Source organism: Notothenia rossii (assembly GCF_949606895.1).
Source record: "Notothenia rossii genome assembly, chromosome: 3".
Classification (NCBI taxonomy): domain Eukaryota; kingdom Metazoa; phylum Chordata; class Actinopteri; order Perciformes; family Nototheniidae; genus Notothenia; species Notothenia rossii.
The window spans coordinates 25,893,940-25,901,661 of NC_136901.1; positions in this window are offsets into that span (position 1 = coordinate 25,893,940).

The window sequence follows — 7,722 nt, forward strand, 5'->3', positions numbered from 1 at the left end:
TCTCCTCACTTTGTTTTACTCTGTGTGTCTCTCTCTCTATCTGTCCTCCTTTCTCGTGAGGCTAGACAGGGGCTCGGTCCCGACAGAATTCAATTTTCAGTCTAATTCCATATCAAAAACATGGTCAGAGCTCTGTATTTGTCAAGCATGACACAAACAAGCAAGGACAAAGTCTCAGTGTGGCTCCTCCCGCAACCTCATTATGGATATGCCCTCAAGTAACAGATTTGTCCTTAATTGGTGAGTTGTACTAATTGACTTTAGCTAATTTATGGATTAGATTATTTTTACCCTCTTTCCTAATTGAACCATAACTTTCATGTGTTTTGCTCGCTGGCAGGGTCGTGTGTAATTGGTGCTGACTGCTGCGAGTCGTGCATGTCAGTGTGGAAGCTGAAGATTTTGCTACATCAGATTCAGTTAGCTTCCATATAGAAAATGAATCCTATAATTGAAATATGAAGGAAAAACAAGAGCAATGCCTGAACAGCAATGAAACAACAGAATTGTCAATTTTCTCAGGTTATTGAAGGCCTGCTGTCCAAGTCCATAATTACGACAATGAGAATAGCTGGTCCACCTTAAAGGGCAATCGACCTTAAAGGGGGCCTTAATGCTTTTTTGAGTTTTCCCTTTCCTTTAGTGTGTTATATAGGTTTTTGTGCATGTTAATTGTCTACAAAGGCTAAAATTCCAAAGTCTCTCCCACACACTCCGCCCTGCCTGAAACGCCTCAATTGGACTCCTTTTTCTACTTCCGTAAAATAGTGACATCGCTACGTAACTCACGCGCTTCTATTGGCTACCGTTCCAACACATTGTAGGTGATTAAGGGGCGAGACATCTCTAAGTGGTTGTCCAATCACAACAGTCAGCCAGATAACCAATCAGAGCAGACTGGGCTCTGGTTTCAGACAGAGGGTGAAAAGAGGTGCTGCAGCACAGGCAGTATGAGAAAAATAAAGATACAAATATGAACCTGAAAATAGGCATAAAAGAGCCCCTTTAAGCGAGCCAGGGTCGTTGCTAATGCTACATGTAGCTTAGCTCTACCCTTTTACTTTCATCAGCAACCAAGACACAAGCGTGAACTTGGCATGGGTGAACATTTGTTGTTGCATTTATTCTCCAACAAATAAACTGTACACATGCTACCCTGCTACGTCCACAGTATATATAACATTAACGCTGAATTCACAATCAACAACACCATCACTATTTATTTTCTGCTCTCTGTTTCTTAACCATGCTTACTAACGCACACACAACCTACGCGTTAAAATATAAAATGTTTTTTGGAGCGCAATTAGGTGGAATCTGCATGGTTTGCATCGACACCGCTTCAAATTGTTAGTTGGGTTGCGTTGGGTTTGATTGCAATTGTTTTTTAATAGACCTAAAGAGCTTCTAGCACTAGCTTATGAACTTCTGTTAACATTTTGCACAATATCAGATAAGCATAGCCATGTGTTCTTGCAGGCGTCTAAATGCAAGAACAATAAGGTTCTCGGATGGTTTAAAATGTGTGTTTTACTGAACTTGCATATAGATTTCTTTGCACTCTCTAGAGCTCAAAACAAGCCTGAGGCACTTTTGATACCATTTTCCAATGCAACTACCTATCTTTTGTGTTTTAATTATTGTGTCTATCCAAACCAAATAATGCAACATGTTGTCGGTGTAGAGGGAAAGGTTAAATTCTAAGAGGTGTTGCATAATTTATAAATAGCAGCTGTGCGCTAATTAGAATATTTTTTTTCATTTTATGTCAGCAGAAGCAGATACAGGACTAAACTTTATGCATTGTATAAACTAAACCAGCATAAACCACAGCAACATGTTGAATACAGACACCTGCCCAAAGGGAGGCTCGGGTATAATGATACATCTTGGGGAATAGAAAATGATTTCAAAGTGATTTTGTCGTTCTCCCCTCGGAGAGATGCTGCTGTATCCTGTCACTCGCTTCTGTATATGCATGCTATTTTTTGGCGTGTCAGCATTACAGTATATACGTTCTAAAAGTTCATGATGGTGAGGAGAGTAGGTTGGGACGTGACAGGGATGAAAGTGCTGCATCCCTCCCTGGGGCTGTCAGCCAGGAATTCCTGCTCCTCTCGCCCACCTGTTTCCAGCCTCCGCCACACTGCTGCCATACACACAAATCCACACACACACACACTCACACACACACACACACACACACACACACACACACACACACACACACACACACACACACAGACACACACACACACACACACACACACACACACACACAAATGCTGCAGACAACAGTGCATGAGTATAAAGACGCTAAGCAATAAAGGATAGAAGGAGATGGAGGGAGGTTGAGATAGAGAAGGGATGATTACAAACACATACCATTATATCCTCAATAATAGACAGTTCTTTAATAATAGATCAAATAATGTGTATACTTATATGGCACTAGCCAATAGGCATGCCATATTCACCACTGTGTACCTCTATTCCCCCTCACTGACTAATATTATTCAATTATTAATTCTCACGCTCTTAGCAGCTGTAAATCTGCTGTAAATCAAACTTAACATATCCTGTCGATGTTTCACAATAAAAGCCTTTCGGCAATGAGAGAGGATGATGTTCCCTGAAAGGACTGTAAATCTGAAACAGATGGAGGAAGTGTGGGATTTGCATTAACATCAAACAGCAGCAACAATAAATTAACAGGGCAAATGGGGGTGGAAGTGACATCAGGGAGGCTTCATACATAAACATGATCAGATTTACAGGCATTAGGAATAAAACCCTGTCCGTATTAATAGTCAGTTTGTCTGTTCTGTTAGGTAAATAAAGCTGTCAGTGTCTTTTGAAGATGGACAGGCAGTTGTCATATTTGAAATACCTGTTACTGTATCAGAATAATTGTTTCTCTCTAAGCTAAGACAGTGGAAGTTGTTTTTGGGTTGCTGAGTTTATAAAAGGCACTGAAAAAGAACAGCAGGGAGAAGTTCAGAAGGACGGTTCGATATCAAGGGCCAATTCACATTTGGAAGCGATAATGAAATAATTGGAATTGATAAAAGTATACCATAGTTGACAGGCATCAATAGCTTCTGCAATGCTCCATTGACGTCATCATTCTGCTTATTGGACTACTTTTTGGCGGGGAGATATTGTCGCAGCTCCCACAATATTTAGTTTGAAAAAATACAACTTAAAATGCAAATACAGTATGGACATTATCGTAATAAACCTAATCAGCAATTATACATTATTATGCTATAGCAAGCAGGCTGCTTGGTGTTCAATCAATAGGAGAAGTCTAGAGGAGAAAGGGGGCGGAAATAATAGAGACGGCAGATCTTTATTAGGGTCTATCAACCCTCGTATGTCAATCTTTCGCTATTTATAGAGGCTCAGTAGTCTGCTCTTCAGCTTGGAGCTCTCACTCTCCCATTGTCTCTTTCTAACTATCTCTCCAGGTTTTCTGTGACGCTCTTTCTCCTAAATCTGAATCCTTGTTAACACAAGGGGCTTGGCGTAGGAGGGGAGAGATTCCATCCATCAGGTTCCATCTCCTCTCTACTCCTCCTCCTTCTTCTTCTCCTCTTCCAAACTGACTCACAAACAAGTAAACGCACACAACAGGAACAATTTCCCTACAGCCCTGCTTCCTAGTTGTGCTGTCAACAAAAAGAGGAAGGACCGAAATAGACGATAAGAGACGGAAAGAGACACATCTCACAGCTATTTGCAGAAGAGTAGAGATTCAGATGCTGACAGCCCTTTATCATTCGGTTTTTTATTCTGCTGTCTTGCCAGAGGAGCTCTTTATATTCCGTGCCAGGCTCCATGTGGGGGGGACTAAATCAATTCCGAATTATTGCACCTCTCAATAACTGATGGCCATGTCTGGGCGGGGGAGAAATGATTAATGATGATACTATGGACAATATGAGTAAGACACCGAATGAGACATTATCACCTGCAAGCCCATTGGAGATTTAAGTGTGTGTGTGTGTGTGTGTGTGTGTGTGTGTGTGTGTGTGTGTGTGTGTGTGTGTGTGTGTGTGTGTGTGTGTGTGTGTGTGTGTGTGTGTGTGTGTGTGTGTGTGTGTGTGTGTGTGTGTGTGTGTGTGTGTGTGTGTGTGTGTGTGTGTGTGTGTGTGTGTGTGTGTGTGTGTGTGTGTGTGTGTGTGTGGGTGGGTGTGTGTGTGTGTAGCTACTGGTGATAACTGAGGAGAAAGAGACATCACTGCTCAGAGTGAGATCAGTATGAGTGTATGTCAGAGTATCAAATAGAAAAGTCAAGTGAATAAGAGTGCAACATTGCACTGTAGGTTAGCTAACAATACAACAATATAAAAATCCTGTTTGTAATCCAATGCCACAATACAAGCTATTCTGCACCATACAATACATTTGAATACATCACTCAAAGACGAGTTATGTGTAATCAGAGAGCATAAGATACTGTACGACTAAAACAGCTCACAAAAAGCATAATTTATACCCCATTCTGTAGATTAATTGATGCATGATACAGTAAGTCGTTTGAGAAAGAAATCTGGAAAATACAAATGTCTGTGTCAAATCACATGGCAATCCATCCAACAGTTGTTTAAGAAAACAACAACTAGAAGTCACTAGTGCATTTGCATTCGAGTCACAGAGCCATGCGTTTCTCTGAACATATATACCAGGATTTGTGGGAAAAACCCAGAAGGTCGTTTAGCAGCACTTACCGCTGCTCTGAAGGTATTTGCGAAATCCTCAGACTCTTCTCACCATCTGGCTGAATTTACGATGCTGTCTGGTGAATGATAGAACTCCTAAGTTTCAACAAAACAAATGCATACTGTCTTTGTGACTCAAATGTAAATATGTCGGAGACACAAACTAAGGTTTAAAGTGGTAGACAGACCCTTTAAACCCCTAAATAACTACTAAATAATGATAATAATAAAATAAGTGTAACCCTTTTGACACTAATACATAGTCACATCTACAGTAGGCTACATGGAAAGCAGATCCACTGTTTATGGTATCAGCGAATCAACAACATTTTAGACTATAGTGCAATGAGTTTGTCTTTACTCGTTATACCAGCACCAACCTTGTCTGTCTGTTAGCTCTGCAGGTAGAGTTTATTGTCATAGTGTGTCTATAATAAGAGAAAAGCAAGATAAACTGTGCACTAACCAAATCACCTGCAATTGCCACCCACACCCTCAGCCAATTATATCCGACTTTTCAAAAACGCAAAAACACTGAACATCCGTAGAGCTGCATCTAAATAACTACTTGCGCTCATACATTTGGGCCAAAATGTATAAACACACGTGCTTACAAATCAAAAATCTTTGTACAAAGAGCTCATGTCACACCCACAACCCAAATGGCTGTTTTGTGTTGTCAGTCATTTACTCGCAAAACATACACTTAGCCGCTCCGACAAAGAGTTCCATCTTTTAATATCTTGCCGCACAACAAAGCTCAAATTCATGTGTGCTTTCTATCCTACTCATAATCTTCCTCACAGCACTCAGGCTGCACTCTGGGGAGTCATCTCACAACAGTAAGCTCAGCCCCGTGCAAGCATAAAGTACGCTGTGTTTGCTCGTGCACACACATACACACTCGCTACACACACACGTGCGCTCCCCAAAGCTTCGTCCCCGATGCACTTGATAGCTGGCGATAGTAGCCATTGTGAGAAGCAATGTTCCCCATCTCAGTGTTGGGCTGTTATTACATTAGCGGCTCTGATTGTATCCCTGTCTCTCTTTCTGCAGCTCCCCACCTTATATCTCTCCATTTCTTCCTCTGCCTCCCTCTGTTCCTCCTTCCTTCTCGCGCTGTCTGTTGTGATTTAGCACTCACAGTGTTTACTCTCCAATGCAGCTCCAGAAACCAGGGAAATTATAACTCTAACCCAAGCTGAGTCTCTCTCCAAATTATGACCATTGATTTGTGTCTTTATTATGTCTTCAGTGGAACCTTGTTCCCCAGCATCACCCGAGCCTGACGCCCAGAGCAGCTCAACACTGCCATCCAGTGATGGTTTACCCCACTGTTTTCTTCTGTGTGTTAGGATGCCTTTATGTGTCGCATACGGTGACTTACATGGTTGTCTATATGCATGCTTGTTTGTTTAACGCTATAGATTGATATAGAAGTGTGAGAATGGGAACTGCTCTGTGGTAATAGCTCAATTGCCTAGTGAATGCAATTAAGGCAACATTAGAGACCTTGCCCATTTGTGTGTAACCTCAAGGTGACTGAGTGGCTCTCTCTGCCCCTCTCTCCTCTCCGCGGTGGATTACGTTACCCTGGGCAGAGCGCTGTGGAACAGAGTGCGGCCCGCGGCTGGTTGAATGCAGGAATGCCCCGGCCATCTGCTGCACATTAGAATTAGACCTCCAGCCCAATTCAATTAGCAGCCCAAGCCAGTGCCACTGATTGGGCAGAGGGGGGAAGGCTACAGTCAGCCACTGGCCCGCGTTAAACACAATGGAGGGGAGCAGGGAGGGGGGGGGGGGGGGAGAGGCAGAGGGACTGTGACGCCATGACAAGGTTCGAGAGTAAAACAACAGAAAAGCAACACGTTCAATGTTTTTAATGAGAGAAAATACACATTAATGGGAAATATCAGAAGAAACATGACTGATGGATATGCTTGAGTTCATGCCACATGTTTGATCAGCAAATCTTCTAAGCCCACCAGAGTTCATACTAACAAACGAGCCCCAAATGTCAGAGTTGCAAGTGCATTGTCTACTGCTCTCACAAATCATGCCCACACAGCCTCAACAACAACAGCGGTGAAAGAAGAAATTAGGAGCATACAAGGCTGCTGCCAACTTTAGAGCCAAACAAGAGGAAATAGACAAAGCTTATTAAATAAAGGAGAAACGGCCCTACAGATAAGCATCTTGCTCGCTCTCATAATATTTGGAGAAAAACAGATGGAATCAAACCTGTCATCGTGCAAACCAAAACTCGAGTTCCGCGACTACTTTCCCAACTTTGATTAGAAAATGAAACATCTGAAATGCACTAAAACTAAGGATACATGTGTCTATCTGTCAGGGTAAATATGTACATGCCTCCAAACCATTATTATTTTTGTAAATCAGCCAAGCGGCTTTCTAGTGAATCAAAAATCATCTTCTACTATAATCATGGCTGCATAGGTCAGCCGTGGTTTATGTTAGAAGCTCCAAAAAAAGTCATTATGTCATTTGTTTGACCTTTTTCTCTAACAACAAATTATCGCAAGCAGGTCCTACCAACAAATTCAGAACAAATTAGAGTAAATGGAAATAGAGTTTGTTTGTGTGTCTGTGAATAATATCCTCACACAAAGATTGGTCTAAGTGAAAACAGCTCCGTGGTTGTACACAACCTTTCGAGCATGTGCCTACAGTACATTGAGTAATAATCAAGGATTACTCTTTCCAAGCATGTATATTATTCAAAAATATATGCACACGCAGTACACAGAGCTACCTGCCTAATCCCCATAACATACACACACTGCTTATCCACATATTGACAGGATGGCAGCATACTTGCAGTGGAACATACTTTCTCATATGTTCTAGATGCTGTCAAATCTGCTCAGAGCCCTTGGAGACATAATGCACAAAAACATAGGCTCATGTAAACAGTGTGCTGTGAGGATATGTTCCCAATTATCTGCTGCATATTTCTCTGATTTTTAACTCATGC